The sequence below is a fragment of the Lepisma saccharinum genome, chromosome 2, assembly GCF_977018435.1.
Source record: "Lepisma saccharinum chromosome 2, izLepSacc3.1, whole genome shotgun sequence".
Classification (NCBI taxonomy): Eukaryota; Metazoa; Arthropoda; class Insecta; order Zygentoma; family Lepismatidae; genus Lepisma; species Lepisma saccharinum.
In genome coordinates, this window is record NC_139230.1 from 14,577,546 (window position 1) to 14,594,766 (window position 17,221).

The following is a 17,221-nucleotide window of genomic DNA, read 5'->3' on the forward strand; positions in this document are numbered from 1 at the left end:
GAAGATTCCTCGAGACTGTATGCCGAAGCTTTTTTCCCTCCAATTTCTTAAGACTTCTATTTGAATATCTCAAATTCCTTCCCCCTTTTTTACTTTCTCTTGTTTGGATGATTGGAAATTTCATACTATTTTCCACAAATATTCATATTCCAATTTGCTAAAGCATTTACACATCGTTATCCCTTAAAATGCTCGTAAACTTAGAATAATTTCCACCTTCTTCCTTTAGCGACATCTATTATCAACATTATCATCGATAACTATTTTCTCTTTGTGTTAGCTCGTAACAAACTGTTACAATGAAAAACTTAATTTATTAACTTGCACATTTCATGTTCTTGTTTACGGAGCAGAGCAGACCACCAACTTTGGAATGAGTTTGTTTTCATCCTTTACTTTTCATCTTTCCATGAGCTAGTCTTCATGACGTCAACTTCCGACGGGGGAGGCAGGGCGTCCAGGAGGCTACTTCCGGCGACGAACAGAAGAAATGTGTGCATGGAAATATAAGTGCCGTTGATAAGTGATTTGATGATTGTTGACCTTTTGTAGAAGCCTTCTGAAGTCATACATGCTTCATTATGGTGATGAGAATGCTTCAGTATGTGTACAGTGCAAACAAGTGAATCTTGTGGCAAAGGAAGATGTGTTATTACGTTAAAATGCATAAAAACTACTACCTTTTATAACCAACGTGACTGACAAACTGTTTATATACGAGTCGGATTTCATGTGCATGGGTAATTATTGCTTCGAAGTATCTACTAACGTATAATATTTATAGTATCAGCACAACATTGTTTACATTTAAAAAATACTACTACTACTAAACTGGTTTGGTTTTGCTCATAAACTGAACGGAGCCTATTTCAAACTCGTATGTAACTCGTGACATTTCTCTTGTACGAGATATGTTTATTGACAAACGGTAGAAAGAATGAAATTGTGTGTCAGAATTAACAAATACACTATTACACTAAAATGGAATTCCACGCGATGAAACAACACAAGTGTAAATGAATGAATGAATGTTGACAAGAATGCAATCGTAAAAAAATAAATGACGATGGATTAGCGGTTTTTTTAGTATCTCGATCTTCCATAGTTCGTAACAATGAAAGATAAAAAAAAAATATTTAAAAATATGCAGCTCAACAATGCATAACGCAGCGAAAGTAAAGGAAACTGTTTTATTGCCAGGCATAAATGTAATCAGTTGTCAGGATAGCCACCAGTGATCATGTATGAATGCTTATCGAGGGCTGTTTTCATGAAAGAGTTGTACAATTTTGAATATTATTGAATACACCAGAATGTTTTGAATATTAAGCTTAAAATGAATAAACAAAAACGTTTATTTCTAGTGATCACCAATTATCTTTATCAATAAATGCTCTGTATATGCACATTACTTATATTTAACAGTGGTATTGATTGCTGCTATGCTGGCCAGCTTTGTTAAGGCCAAGTCCATATGCTTTCCTACTAGATAAAGGTAATGAAATAATTGTAAATATATGATTTTCTTAAAATAAATGTGCAGCTAATAGTCTCGCCGAGGAAGTGTCTGGGTTGTGCATGGAGAACGTTATGCTCAATTGCTACCCTGATAAGTGTCCTTGAGAACTGAAGGGAGGGAGAGAAACCCTGTTATGCTGAATGTCATTAGAAAGTTTTGCCTGCATTGTAATTTTCACAGAAGATAATCCCTATGCCTATAGCACTGTACCAGGAAGGTGCATTTAGAAGATGTGGGGTAGGGCCCCACATATTTTGAATCTTGGTCATTTTGGAGTTGGTGTGATCAGCACCATGTTCCGTGCTGCCTTTAACCCCCAGGTACCATTGATTTGAGGCCAGGTGAGCCCCAGAGCCACTTTATGCAGGAACAAATCTGGAAAAATTTAGACTTAAATTGCCCACCCCAGTTGTCGAACACCGTACTGACTAAACAACCGCAGTTTGTAATTTGCCCATGAAATGCAAATAAAAAAAAAATTGTGTGGTTTTCAAACAGATGGAGTACAGAAGTGCTTCATAACACATTTCAAAATCTGAGAATTTTGAGGACAATATTTTCTGGATCTTAGAGGAAAGTTCAATATTATATATGTGAGAAGTTTACATTTTTTGAAATGTGCTAGTTGGCTGTCACTATGTGATAAGAATGTTTCTTCTGTAAATTTATCTTTTGTAAACTGGAGATTCAGATTTTTAAATTTTTATATTGAATTGCCATGCGATACTAGTTACTGAAGTGAGCAAAGGAAGTATTATTGCATGTCAACCTCCGAGGCAGAGTGCGCTACGATGTCCGGGTCCCAGGTTCAAATCCTGCCCTGGGTGTGGGTGTTTTTTTGTGATTGTCCATCAACTTCATCACATCATTGCGCATCCTCATCTTCATGATTAGTGAAAAGTAGCAGCAATGCAAAGTAAAATAAACCAAATCAAAATAAGAAAAGAAGAGTCTGTACAACTCAGAGGTGTCCATGACTGTACTTGTATTACCTCAAAATTTTTTGTTTCTAAATTTTATTTCTCCAAAATTTAGAAGTGCAACCCATTCAAGGGTATGAGGTAATAAAATATATAACAGTACATATTCTCCTGGCTTCTGGAAAACCTTGTTTTGGTGGGTTTCTGCAATAATATACATGAAAAACAAGACAAATTGTGTGTTTGTAAAACTTGGTAGAAATACAACCCATGTGCACAAAAATTAAGCATTGTATTAATGTTCTGTTGTGCCAAGATATAGCCAGAACAAAGTAGTTGCTATTTTTTTAAAAAATGAAAATTTACTTTTCTTATGAATTTATTGAGAAGTAAATTATTTGGAAGAGTTGAATTTAAACTGTAATGTATTATTAGTACTAGGTTAATCAACTATTCCATTTTATCAGACTTTTAAGGGTTTAATTACTGTGGAAATGAAGATTTAATATAATGACCAAATTTCAACTTTATTTTGTGATTTTTATAATCAAATGATAATACTGTTATTGTGCTGCCATCTATGAATAAAAAAATAAGCTTGCTATTTTTAGAGCATAATTTGAATGATGATTTGCTTTATTTTGCTTTACTTTTCTGCCACTTTTTGCATGTGGTTTGACAGGTAATTTGCTTGATACATATTTCACATAAATCACTTTCTGTAGAAGACTGTTTTTTATGTCTGTAAAAGCTATGTTCCTTAATTTTCTAAAAGAAAAAAATATTCAAGACATTTGGATCAATTCATATGCATACATCAATGACTTTCTGACCAGGATTAGCCCAGGTGGATCCAGTCCAATTTTTCTCACATGAGAATTTTGCAAAATTATTGCGTTGGATACTTATAAGGTTCAACGTTGTAGATAGTTTGAGTAAACTTCCTTGTAAATAATGTCTCCACAGAACCAAAAAAGGTTTTTTTTTATGAAAATGAACTTTCCTTATGAATTTATTTAGAAGTGTTGAATTTAAACTGTAAATTATTGTTATTAGTACCTGGATTAATCTATTGTATTGGATTTTAAAGGTTCAATTACCATGTGAAAGAAGGTTTAAAATAAAACCAAATTTCTAGGGCTGAGACCAATACTTGTATAATTCCAAATTGAAAATAACATAGGTTATATATATATATATATATATATATATATATATATATATATATATTATATGTGTGTGTGTCTGCGTAATTATTATTATTACATTTTATACGTATGCATTTCTGACGAGGGGCGATTAATAAATTAACCCACCAAACGATGCTCTGTTGCAACGATGCATCTCAACTTTACATTTTTTTTAAAGTGACAATCGATGAGATGTTTCAAATATTAGAGAAATATTAAGTGAAGCTAAGAGCAAGGCAGTTGTGTGGTCGTCGTCCTCCTCTCCCCCAATGTTGAAAAATGAGATAATGCTTCTTCAACCTCATCTAAAACTAAAGGATCACTCTTTCCAAACTAACATTAAATCATCTGTGAACACAAGAATACTTGGTGATTTATTTACCAGCCCCGGATACGATTGATTGATTGATTGATTGATTGATTTGTTGTTTTAAGTCCACTTTATGCACAGTAAGGCTAATCGGGACTGGACCTACAGTTTAAAGTGGAATCCGAACCACTTGTGCCTCCACCGGGTATCGAACCCGGGACCCCTTGATTACAAGGAGAAGACGCTACCACTGCGCCATCGGGGAGGCCCCGGATACAACATCTAAAACTAACAGTAAAGCTGTAATGTGAAACCAATCTCGTCTCTTTGTCCTTTAACAAAGAGAATAATAATTAGTGAATGAAATGTAAGGGGAGAATGAAAACTTACCAGTCTCTTGCTTTTATATCAGGCGATTGACTTCACTACAGTGATATTCTGAAGTGACTTTGCTTTCGATATACTTTTGGCAAATGATTTCTGAGAAAAATTAAATGCATTGTTCTATCGCTTGGTGTGGGAGGAAATCCAAACCCATCACTACACTTTCCACAAACTAACTGCCGTCATCTGTCATTCAAGGAAAATTATTCCCCTGCTGCATTCCTTATGCCGAAACACTCCTGCTGAAACCCAGTCGGGACAAACAAAAGTCTAAAGTTGGAAAGGAAAAGGGGGATTAGCCCAGGTATTTGCATTTCCAGGAGAATGCTATGTACTATGTCTGAGACACGTCCACCACTTTCATGGGAAATATTCCATTCTTTTTCAGGTATTTTAGGGTTCAATTATGCCTACCATGTGAAAAAAGGCTCAACACAGTAATTTAAACTTCCATGCTATTTTTATAACCAAATGATATTAATGTTTTTGTGCTGTCATCTCTGAATAAATATACAAGCTTGACATTTTTAGAACATAATTTGAAAAAGAATAAGAAGCATCTCATACTCCCCAATTAGTGGGTAGAAGGTGACTAATCAGCTTTATTGAAAGTTTCTCAACCCAGAACTTTCCATATGAATTCATTGAAAAGTCATTTATTTAGAAGAGTTGAATTTAACTGCAAATTATTACTATTACTAGGTTAATCAAATATTTCATTCTTTTTCAAACTTTAAAGTTTCAATTACCATGCGAAAGAAGATTTAAAATATTGACCAAACTAATTTTGTGATTTTTTTTTATAATCAAATGGTATTAATGCTTTTGTGCTGCCATCTATGAATGAAAATTCAAGCTTGGCAGTTTTGGAGCATAACAGACCCACTGTGGGGTAATTTTGTTTCTTAAAAAGTTAAAATAAAATGAAATAAAAGTTAGGAAACAATGATGTGTCCTGTCCATGTGTGCTTGTGATTGTTTTGATCATCAGTTACATCTATCACCAATCACTTAACAGTAATGTGCAAGGGTCATTCCATGCCAAACCATCCAATGGTGGTTCCATGACCATTTTAGAAAAAAATCATTTTTAGTACACAGGTTTGTACATGTTTCTAGATATTAAAACCAATGTTCAAAAAAATATATTGTCTTTAGTTCTCCTGGGGCAGCCATTTTTTCAACATGCCGCATGGCTTTTTTTTGCTCATGTAGCAGTATACAGAAACCTTAATATCTCAAAAACCATTAAAGCTAGAGACCTGAAACAAAATTCATTTTGTAGCTAATGAAGTATACTTTCAATGATATTCAGGTATGTTTTGCTTGAAATTGCATTGTAAGTACAAAAAGTATGGTGGAAAAGGGGGTAACAATACTTAAAAAAATGCATTATTAAGCCCGATTTTTTTAATGAAGGGATTTAGTCTAAGGCTTGATTTTTTTTCATGTGTAGACCTACCTGCAGGGTGTCTGTAAATAAAATATCAGTGCTTAGAAATACACCACTTTTTTACAACATGGCCGTTCATTGAATTTTGACAGTTTTCGGGGTTAAATATCTCAGATGGGTCCCCTTTAAAAATTCTGAAATTTTGCACATAGGAAGCCCTTCATGAACCTAACTCTCAGTAAAAATCTCAACTTTTAGGTTCAACTCCTTTTGGTCAATATGAGGTAACATATGTCACCTAATTTCTGACGTTGCAAAGTAAGGTTAAACTACATTCCATACTTAGAATAATGAAGTCTTTTCTTTTTTAAATTTGGGTTAAGTAAAGGCTCAGAAAATATAGTAACATAAGGTTTTAATACTTGACTTAACATAAATTGAAATTACAAGGTATGACAATTGAAAATCTGCGAAATTTCATTGCAAAAGGTTTGATTTATTAGGTACCCATGACCAGTTGGTATTGTCAGCTCCAAAACTGAGCTTCCCCCATATTTTTGTCAATGTAGCAGTACAGAAATTAGGTGGCATATGTCACCTCAGTCCTTTCTCGTTGCTCAAGTTTCCAGTACATACAACAGTAGGCTCATATCAAGTCTTCATAATCCTCTTTCTTAATATCAGGTCCATTTCAGAACATAAAAGATTCCTAATTTTTCATAAGCATTTATTCGACCAAGGCTGTTGTACTCCTTATCACCAGTTCTCATACTTCAAATCATGCATTAAAGATTATCTTTGTGCAAAATTAACTGCATTTTTCATTTTAAATTTTGAGGACTATTTTGGAATCAACTTTGATTTAACTATGTGCATTTTAAAGCAGGAAACCTACTTAATGAATTAGGCTTTGGAATCTTTGTTTGTTCTTTGGTGATTCCTAAAGAAAAATGTAAGACAGAAACCGTAAACTGCAATGCCAAGGGTCCCAGGCAGGGGTAGGAAAATATAGGGTGCCAGGTTGCTATGGCACCTGATCATTTTTACCAGGTGCCTGAATTTTTCAATTCGGTTCTTTTTTTTTTTGGGGGGGGGGTTGCTTACAAAAATATCCATTACCTTTTTTTTAAAGAAAATAACTAGTACAGTAAGTGTTTTAATGGTTGTGTATTTTCTGTATCATTAAATCAGATAACAAACATGCCATTACAAATTTTTACACTGTTGCTAGCTGAATTTTAAAATCTATAGTGATATGATAGTGTCAGCCATATATTAGAATGTATTGCATAGTTATTCATGCTGTTACCAGTTGTGCTTTCTTTAGGATAACCACTCCAGTGCAAGAATTAATTACTTTTAATCCAATCTTTCATTAATTAATAAATGTTGTAATATCACATTTCATATCTTATCTTATTTGAATTCATGGCATTCTTCAATATCCCTCCACTTGAACTTTTTGGCATTCAAAATGTTTACATTCATTTCTTCGAGGAGCAATTATTTATTCAAGCACTTTTATGTTACTACTGAAAACAGGGTTGTGATGTAAGAAGTTATTTAAATACTAGAAACTCTTCCTTCTAACTTTTTTCATACAATAAACAAGTAAAAGGACTTGACATGTTTTATTTTGCTATTATCAAAATATTAAGGAATTTTAATAGTCGATGGTGTTTGTCACTTGTGCCACTTCAGTGTCTCATTTTTGTGCAGCCCCTAGGATAGCCTAGTGGTAATCCCCCTGGATTGTTTTTTTTTACAGGTTAAATTGGTGTCAAGTATGCAGAAATTTTCATTTTGATAGAAGTTGACATTTCATACCTGCTGCTATTAATTTTGTTCTGTCTTTGTATTTCCATTCGGTGTGTTACTGTTACATTATATGCATAATACTTATCTATACTTCAACTCTTATCTTTTCTGTAATCAAAGTTTTTATGTGCACATGTAACTAATTTGAATATATGTGAATTTATTTGTGTATTCTATGGTATTTTTTAGGTTGTATTGATTTTGGGAAAAGGAACGTTTGAGCTTCAACTTCATTTCAGAAGAAGTGCATCACTATACTGCATATGCATTGTCAACCGTAAGTATCAGTTCTCTTTGAGTATATTATGCAATTATTATTTGTTTTGAAAGTAGTGGGGCCAATCTACATCAGATCACACAGTTAATACCTAGCTTTAATTTTGATGAAATTTGCAGAATTAGTTTCATTTTTTAATCCCTGTTCTGATTTATAAATTGAAATGTTTGATTTTTTTATTTTAGTTGGGAAACTATTACTTTTTATTGAAGAGTTATAATTTCTAGATTGAAGAACCAAATTAATGTAGATGAGTTGTTGAGCAACTTACATCCAGGAGGTAACAGGTTCAAATACATGATGGGAAATTCCTTTCAATATTTTTCATGGATTTCCCCAATCATTCCCAACAGAATACTCAGATAGTATCTTCAACAAAGGCTACATATGTTTTTTCCTCTTTTTTTATCCTGGGGTGTAAGGAGTGTCTGTCTCTTCCATGTAGTACACCCAAATGTCAACCTCACTTCCACTGGATTTTGCTGTCCAACGAGGCTCTGGCATCTGGACCTATGGCTAGTATTTGGTCTATGAATTAATTCGTGCGGTTGTTATGCACACATTGAATCTGTAGTTCAAACACAAAATACATAAATACCTTAAGAAAAATATTGTCCATCGTGAGCCACCACTTTCGCCCATCTGTCAGGCAAGTTACGGATTCTGTGGCGAAAGAAGTCCTCATACTTTGAAGCGATCCAGTCAGAGACCCATTTTTCTATATCTTCTGAAGAAGTGAACCGCTGTCCAATCAAATCGTTATTCATGCAATCGAACAAGTAGTAGTCCGAAGGAGCAACATCAGGTGAATACGGCGGGTGGGGTAAAACTTCCCATCCGACATTTTCTAAATAGGTTTTGACCGGTTTTGCGACATGTGGGCGAGCGTTATCATGTTGAAAAATAAGTTTATCATGTCTGTTCTCCCATTCTGGTCGTTTCCTGGCCAGAGCTTGCTTCAAACGCATTAATTGTCGTCGATAACGTTCTCCATTAATAGTTTCACCCAGTTGCAGCAGCTCATAGTACACCACACCTTTCATATCCCACCATATGCACAGCATAACCTTTGCACAGTGAATATCTCATTTCGGTTGTGATGGACCTGGTTCACCTGGCTTCACCCAGGCCTTTTTTCATTTCGGGTTCTCGTAATGGATCCACTTCTCATCGCCAGTAACAATGCGATGCAAAAACCCCTTTCTTTTCTGTCTTTGAAGCAGCAATTCGCAAATGGTTTTTCGTCTTTCAACGTCTCTGTCTTTCAATTCATGTGGATCCCAATGTGACATTTTTTGAATCATTCCCATGGCTTTGAGGCATTTGGAAACTGTTGTTTGATCAACGCCTAATGCTTCTGCAAGTTCTTCCTGCATTTGACACGAATCCTGATCGAGCAATGCTCTCAATTCTTCGTCTTCAAATTTTTTTGGCTGTCCAGGTGGCTCTTGGTCTTCCAGGCCGAAAACACCACTTCTAAACCGTGCAAACCACTTCTGACACGTTCGCTCAGCTAGCGCATGGTCACCATACACTTCCACCAAAATACGATGACTTTCGGTAGCACTTTTCTGCGTGTTAAAGTAATGAAGCAGAACACCCCGCAAAAACACTTTATCTGGCATGAACTGCGCCATGTTCAGTTGACTACAAAATGCCGTTGTTGACACATCAATCAACTGCCCTATACTACAAACGATGCGCGCTGACAGGAGTTTTGAACGCATGTGTGGATACATGGAACTGTGGTACGATACGCTCGTTACGCCATCTCTTGTCCAGGTGCACAAATTAATTCCTAGACCAAATATAATCCTCATAGGGCTGTGTGTGTGTTGTCCTGTGTTTTGTCCTTATGTGTGTTGAGTTCCCCTTCACAGATTCAGCTTTTAACCCAAGTAAGAGTATTTTATTCATCTGACATTACAGTTATGTTATGCTTGTTATATTTTAGTTATGGTAAGGTGCTGGACCGAAAAATAGCCTAAGTGCTGATGCACCCAAAATTTAAAATTCAAACAAACTTTTTTATCCCACTGTTCAGTGGTTTATGTATACCCATGCTTTACATAAGCCTGATTAGCTATCCTTTTGAAGTCTAGGGGTTTCTAACAGTCAACTAATTCACAAACCACCAAAACACTTTATGCTCCTAGTACATTGAATACACCTACAAGCTATAGCGCTCTCTCAATGATGCCTCATGGAGATATCTTTTATGTACAATTTATTTACACACCTCCCCTTCTCCGTATATACATCATTCCATTACAGCTCCAGTAAAAAATGTTCCAGGTTGCCTTTTGCTCCATTACATAAGAATGCACTTTTCTGGATTTCGCTCCACGAGCGCACTATCAACATAGTGCTAACTCGCTCTTGCAATTTATCATGCAAGAGTCTCTACACAGTCCTCTCATTAAGTGCTGTACATGTACGGCAAGCTACGAGCACACTATTTACCATAGCGCTAGCTCACCCCTGCAGTTTATCATGCAGAGGTCCCTACATATACAGTGCTCAATATCTATGTATACATCTCTCTTTGTCAGTCCATCTGATTCTGTGCCGCTCTCTGTCAATCAATGTGAGTCTGTGTAACGGTCTCTCGGACGAATTGGAGCCTGGTATTTATACCTCCAACAAAACTGGCCTGCCCCCAACCACCAGCCCAAAGGCCCTTTTGTTACCATTTAAACAAGAAAATCATTGGGGAAAACCAACCATTGGATTCCCTGGCTACCGAGCAATAAACAACCTTGGAAAGAGCATTTACAAAAACACAAACTTGAACAACTTATATTTTCCATTTTACATCTGTGTGCGTTAAAAAACACACAGCACCACCAAGCTGCTCACGATTGTCTTTTGGTTAATTGAATAACCCAACAGGACAAGAAATTCAATTGTGTATCAAAAAGATTTTTAATGGAGTATTACACATTGGGCATATTCAGTGTTAAATTTTTGCTCACACTTATTTTTGCTTGTATCAGCATGAATTTGACAACTACTCTATTTCTATTATTATTATTAATATTATTATTTTGAATAAGAGGTCTTCAGAGAGAATTGATTCCTAATAACAATGAACATTTCTGGTTTGAAGTAGTTTTCCATTATCTATACTCCACCTCAGGAATCTCTGGAGCAAGGCTGTGCATAAGGATGGAGATGGGGGAAAAAAGTGAATGGGCAGAGCTGAAGCAGTACATGCTGCTGCAAAGGCTGCTAACTGCAGTCTCTTTTTTCCCCTCCCCACAATCTCTTTACCTCGCATGTGTTCACTGGTCAAGTAATTTCACATATACTAGTTTTCATTTGCTTGCTTCAGTGCTTTCCAGGTCAGAGTGTAATTGAGGGTTCTAAGTCAAGAGTATTCAGCAAATTGAGAAATTACAATTTTGTATTATTTACTTTTACTGTGTGTGGCCGCGGTAGCTCAGTCGGTAACGCGTCTGACTACCATGCTAAAGGTCCCGGGTTCGATCCCCGGCCGGTTCAAATCCGGGAACTTTTCTAACGGTGGAAGCGGCTCCGGTGCCCACCCAGCGTCGAATAACATGGGTACCTGGGGGGTAAAGGCGGTCAGGGGCGTGATGCTGATCACATCACCCCCACTCACGACCGGATCAAGAAAGTGTGGGGCGTTACTCCCACACCCCCTATACGCCTTCATGGTGTGGTGCTATGCACAGGGGAACATTTTACCCTTTTTTTTACCTTTTTTTTACTTTTACTATAGAGTGCTGATAATATTTCATGTATGTGTGCTCTAAAAAAGGATTTTTAATGGCAGGGGCAAAATGAGGGCTAATTACTAGAATTTCCTGTTAGCCAGAGACAGAACTTCTAATGTTTGTAGACATTGTGGTTGTTGGTCGTTAAACACCAATCCAGACTGACCAGTATCATTGGAACATAGTATTGAAGTTACCATTGTAATAGCTTGGCATTTGTACTTATTATTTGTGCATTATGAGACTTTGTACACAAAGCAACATCCATTGGTGAAATTTTTGGACATTCTTTTGTTCATTTTCACTATGGTCTTTATAATTTATTTATTTACTTGAATGCGTCATACAGTCTGAATATTATTGGAATAAAATGTGTGAAAGCTGATGCAGAGAATGTTAATACCTCAATTAAGCCTTGTTTCAGTATTAAAAAAAGCCACTCTTAACACAATGTTTCAACCCTAAGAAGGCCCTTGAAACATCATGTGTTGAAGTTTTTTTTACTGAAATATAGACTGACTTGGTCATGTATTTAGTGTTTTTTTTTGTGTTAATACTTCATATACATTTTACATGTGTTTGGATTACACATTTTTTGAATTAAAAAAGAATATTCAAAATCATCACAGTTTGCAGGTCAGACAAGCACATTTTTATTATTTTAATTACAGCTTCATTAGTTAATATCATCAGACTAGCTCGTCCATCTATCAGAGTTCATGTATAGAAAGAAAACTTTTTTTTTTATTTTTTTTTTAGGAGCTCTCAAAGCAAAGTGTGAACCAGAAATTCTATTAACAGTCTGCCCTTGGAAGATGTTTCAAAAAGTTGATATGTGCCTTTGATACTTTTATTGTGTGAGGGTACGTATGTAATTGTTGTGATGTTTTGGTGTAGAATTTAATCTAGTTTGGAAAAGTTATTGCACAAAATTAAGACATTTTCATTTCATTTTTTGGATCATGTTTTGTCAATATTATTCTTATTGAACCCAAATTTTGGAGTGGGTGAGGGGGAACCAGGCTGAACCCTCCCTTTGATTAGTGGCAAAACCTTATTTCTGATAACATGAGTGTGGCTATTTGTTTGTATGAGTTTATTTTAAATCCACTTTATGCACAGAAAGGTTAATTGAGACTGGATCTAACACTTAAAGTGGGATTCGAACACTACTATGTGCCTCCATTGGGTACATGGCTATTTGTTTAATGGAATAATAAGTAATAAGAATTGGATATATTGTTGACAAGAATGAAGTTACTGCTGCATAACATTATTGCACAATCATGTAGCAGTTAAGCTAAGAGATTACTGTTATCTTGATGTCATTATGTAGTTATTAAACACACACATACCTACAACAAATGTGTTCTTTAACAGAAACACTTATTTTTAAAATAAGGCTATTATTTTTTTTTGTCACTAAAACCATGAATATGTAACATGGTCCTGTTTATTATTGGAAGAAGGTGGAAACCAGGAGGACCAGGGTAGGGGTCAGGGTGAAAGTAGGTGGGTTCCAAAAATCCATCTCATCCAGGTGAAAGAGTTATTTTGATGAAACCAAGCAATTGATGAGAGGGATTGCTGTATAGTTTTAAGGTGGGCATCTACAGAGACAAAAAAAAAGTCTATGCACTCTGCATATCATCAAAATCTTACTGGTGTACTGATTGCTAACTTGCTACCAATGCAAATGGTGTGATTGTTGATGTTATGAATCAAGAGAAGCAGCCGTCCAGATTGAATCCTCAACCTGCTGACATGTACAAGTATTTATATTGTTGAAAGGTTTTTTGGACATTTCAGATTGATTCTGGGTGCCTGTTGAGTGTCAGTATACATAAAGCCACACGCAAGTGTGGCTACCTGGCTGCACTTCACCCAGATCCAAATAATCCAGAATTCATTCAATTCCTGTATGATGCATAGATTAAGAGAGACACAAAGATGATATATGCAGATTTAATGAATATATACACAAATACAGGATGTACTGCTAATTCGGCTGTAGAATGAGCCTCTACTACACACTTGAGACCACAAATGTCATGGTTCTTAACACGAAAACTTCCTTATGATGACTGCCTGCCAATGTCCATGTGTTTCTGCAGGCACAGCTCTTGAGATGATGTTGGTGTAAAAGTTCCCATTCTTAAAGTTCACGGGAGGTTCCACAGGTTTCTACCCCCACACATTCCATAGATTTCTAACTTGCACATAGTATATAGAATCAGTTTACATGGAATATACAAAAAAGAGAAAGAAGATAAAAAAAACACTAATTATTAGAGGCATGCAAATTTCGTTTTTGACGAAAACACAAAATATGAAATAACGTGCAGTAATGTTCATTTTTCATGTTTCTGAAAGGTGTGAGGCACATTTTTCTACCCACTTTTGTCACGAAATAATGCGAAATGAACTGCAAAATGCGAAATATGCTCTTAAACACGAAATTTACCGTTTATATACCGACGCGACACTTTCTGAAGTCTGAATTATCCTGAGAGTTATGCAAGTCACGTAAAATTGATTAATTCTGCTGTAAATACTTGAGAAGCAAAAATGGACCACTTTACTCAGGAATAAACTTAATACTCTGATAACTACATAAATGTGCTATTAGAAGGGAGAAGTTTATTTTAAGTAATAAGTGCAGTTTATAAATCAAATTTAGGATTATATTCACAATTTTAAAACAAAAATGTCATTTTATATAGCACTTTTAATGTGATTATTCACCGCTTTTGAACCCGAAATCGACTCTGTTTTTGTACCGTAATTTTGCTCTTTTATTTACCAAAAATATGTGCCTCTACTAGTTATACATTTAACAGACATGTATTTGTGCGTTGTTGCCTTGTAAACAAGGGGTCCTTGGTTTGATACCCAATGAAGGCTCATATGGTTCGGATCTCACTTTAAGGTGTAGGTCCAGTCCCGATTAGCCTTACTGTGTATAAAGTGGACTTATAAACACCAATTCAACCACTGACATGTACATAGTTTGGCCCCACTAGAAAGTTTTTAGGCAATCCGGACCAAAACTACCAATTGCCACCATTTATTAGTGTTAAGGGTGAATACAAAAGAACAATTTCCAGGGTCCTCTGACAGACACATGTGCTACATTGTGATGCATGTTGCAATCATCCAAGTTGTGGCAATTGTCAATTTTCAGGGGTTGGATTTTGATTTCAAGAGCTAGGAAGGACAGATTAGCAGCCTGGAGAAGTAGAAAATTTTCCCCGTCCTTCCCTTAGATCCCTCCTTTTTTTCTCTTTTTTGTAAATGGTAGCTGCAAGAATAACCACGTAGTTTCGACCCAATAACTTTTCATAAGTAAAAGCCACCTACATAATTTGTGTAGTGTTGTAAATCATTACAGTGTAGTGGTGTTTGTAACTTGGCCTTTCATTCAATATAAGAATCAACTGTATCAAATTACTAATTGTTAATAATTTATAAGTTCATATTAAAATACCTCAATATACTGTGGATCTCTGGAGCAAGGCCCCTGGATAGTGGCATTGGAGGGAAGAAAGCCAGTGGACAGAGCAAAGCAGTACATGCTGTTGCAAACAGCTGGTAACTTTCACTCCCATTAAATCCCCTTCCATCTCACACATTCATTGGCCGAGCTATCTTGAGTCACATCTTGCACAGACTTCTTTTTGTTTCCTAGCTCCAGAGATTCCCACGACAGAGTATAGTTTGAAGTTGTGTTACACTTTTAAACCTTCAGCTCAAAGTGCAAATCAAGCCTTACAAGTTCATTCTGCCTTCTCATGAACACCAAAATAAAATCCAATTGTGAGCAACCTCTGTTTTTCATCTTCGATGTTTGCCGTAGGTCACTTAAGTTCTCTTCTCTCTTCTTGAGAAAAAGTTTTCCATCTGGTTAGCCTACTAAGTTATGTCTGTTATTCACTGTTTTGTTTGTGTAAGTTCATGAGAATTTTAAGACAATTTAAATTAACTTCAAAATTACAGTTTATTTTTTTAGTTTTTCTCATTTAGATGAATAAAAAATTTTACATTTACTTCCAGGAACTTTCCTACATTGTGAGAAGCATTTCCCATACTTTGCAAATAGTCTCTCCTTTGAAGAAGTGAGGGAAATACAGAGATGTGCCTTTAGATAATGTAACAACATGGTATGTAATAACAATTCTATTATAATTTAGTACATGACATTTACATTTTCTGAATATAATTACATGCATGTAGGAGTGGAGGAGTCTTGCATGGTTGTCACATTTCCTTTATTTGTCATGTAAATGATCTTTGATACGTAAGAATTTAACTAGAATGGCATATTGTTCTTCAGAATTAATAATTTTCATACATCCACATACTTCAAAATGAAATTTACCCCCCTCAGTAATTTTAAATATGGAGAAACTAGTAATCACTTTTATCCGCGAAGTACTAGTTTCTCCGTATTTATATACTACAGCGTGTCTCTTTTCCCAATTATGAATCAGTAATTTTCATGAAAACCTTTTCATGACATGAAAATTCCTCACTTTGATTTATTCCTATTTATTTGTTTAACATATACTTTGTTGCATTACTGTCAGACCAAAATTGAAAGTAATTACAGGCTTTTGATTTGTTCAAAATAAATGAATGAAAAACAGTGGATTGTTTGTTGTATTGAACTTGAGGGAATATACTTAAATTCAATTGAATGCTCTTGAAAATATTTTTTGTATCATCTATCTGTAACTCTTATAAATAATTAGAGGAATATATCCTTGATTCAAACCGACAACTTGTAGTGACTCAATGGTGTCACACAAATTTAAATAAATACCACTTCTGGATGGAAGTTCATATTTTGTCCCCCTTAGAATATATTGTGTGGGCTCCCATGACAGATACCACGTAGAAAAGTCCACCTGTACACCTCAAAAATCAAACATGGTGTTTCTCTCATGGAAGAAGACAGCATAATAGTTTCAGTTTTGGACTGAAGAAATTTCCAAAATAGATTTCTTGATAAATCACTGATTCATGTGATAAATTGTGGAAAAGATGCAATTTTTTCTGACTTTATGTAATTGCCTGCTTTTGACCTTTAGCGGACAGTGACTTTCCCATGTGTATAGCCTCAGAATGGAACTTTTCAAGGGTGCACTTTTCAAACTTGGCACAAAGAAAAAAAATAATTGTAGCTCGAGAACCTAATTGTCGTAGAGAGATGAAATCATTTTTTTTGGAGGGGGAGTGGGGATGAAGGGGATTTTAGCAGAGGTGAAATTTATACATTGTAACTCCCAATAATGAAAGTTAAAGGAAGATGAGGAAGAAAATAAAAATTTTGCAAGATTTTTTAGCATTGCTCTTCTACCACTTTTGGCTAATGAAGATGAGGATTAGGGATGGTGTGATGAAATTGATAAAAGGACACTCAGAATAACATCCATGTCCTGGCCAGGATTCGAACCCTGAACACGCACACACACACACACACACATGTGCAGACACACAAACATCTACATGCAAGCACTCACATTCAGACACGGTTGCACACACACACACACATCAATGTAAGAATAACAGGAATGATCCTTCATTCCTAATTGAAAGGTTGATACAGAAATAACACACTGGATTTGATATTTTAAGTGCTCCTCGGCAACTTTAGTTGCCAGTGTTCAA

The 17,221-nt window shown here is 35.5% G+C and overlaps 1 protein-coding gene across 3 annotated transcripts in view; it reads left to right on the plus strand.

Moving 5' to 3' along the window:
- Positions 1 to 456: 456 nt before the first annotated feature.
- LOC145983923 (phosphatidylinositol 3-kinase regulatory subunit alpha-like) overlaps positions 457 to 17,221 on the plus strand; it is a 521,211-nt gene continuing 504,446 nt past the window's right edge. For 2 of the 3 annotated variants that reach the window (XM_083117077.1, XM_083117079.1), the window contains exons 1-4: positions 457 to 740; positions 7,724 to 7,811; positions 12,311 to 12,414; positions 15,605 to 15,711. The gene's annotated coding sequence lies outside the window, so the exon portion shown is untranslated. The remainder of the gene's footprint in view (positions 741 to 7,723; positions 7,812 to 12,310; positions 12,415 to 15,604; positions 15,712 to 17,221) is intronic. The other variant, XM_083117078.1, reaches the window with a different exon arrangement.